The 496-nt window shown below is 37.3% G+C and overlaps 1 protein-coding gene across 2 annotated transcripts in view; it reads right to left on the reverse strand.

Annotated features, from left to right (window-relative positions):
- dpp6a (dipeptidyl-peptidase 6a) overlaps positions 1-496 on the reverse strand; it is a 204070-nt gene that overhangs the window by 96659 nt on the left and 106915 nt on the right. The window lies entirely within an intron of this gene.

The following is a 496-nucleotide window of genomic DNA, read 5'->3' on the forward strand; positions in this document are numbered from 1 at the left end:
TATAGACGTGTAGACCCACTACCTGGTTTCAGGTATTCAGACTGTATTTACTGACTGGTTTAACAGAACATTGGTTTTTGTAGCTTTGTGTAGATATTTGACACAAAGGTTTTGTTATAACTCAAGTCAATTGTCAAGTGGTGAAGTCAAAACTGACTGATTGTTTAAAACAGTTTTACATCATCAGAACCTCTTTGGACACATTTGCATTTCCACTTTCGTTTTCCATCAGGAAATAAGTATAAATCATGGGTGAGAACTTGTTCTACAACCTTCAGCTGACGCATGGTTGGGGTTTTAAATACCCGGTGATTAGACCAAAACAAAATGCAGCCAAACCGGGTCTTTTCCAGCAGCAATAAGCAGCATTTATAAAAAACAAAAGTGGTTCCACACATCAAAATTGATAATTAAAAGCTGGAAGCTACAGTCACTCCTGAAACTGACTGACAGGCCTTTCAATGCATTTAAACTCATTTTCATTACACACAGTCCT

The sequence above is a fragment of the Seriola lalandi genome, unplaced genomic scaffold (genome assembly GCF_002814215.2).
Source record: "Seriola lalandi dorsalis isolate HSWRI2012SDOR001 ecotype SW California unplaced genomic scaffold, Sedor1 jcf7180002054956, whole genome shotgun sequence".
Classification (NCBI taxonomy): domain Eukaryota; kingdom Metazoa; phylum Chordata; class Actinopteri; order Carangiformes; family Carangidae; genus Seriola; species Seriola lalandi.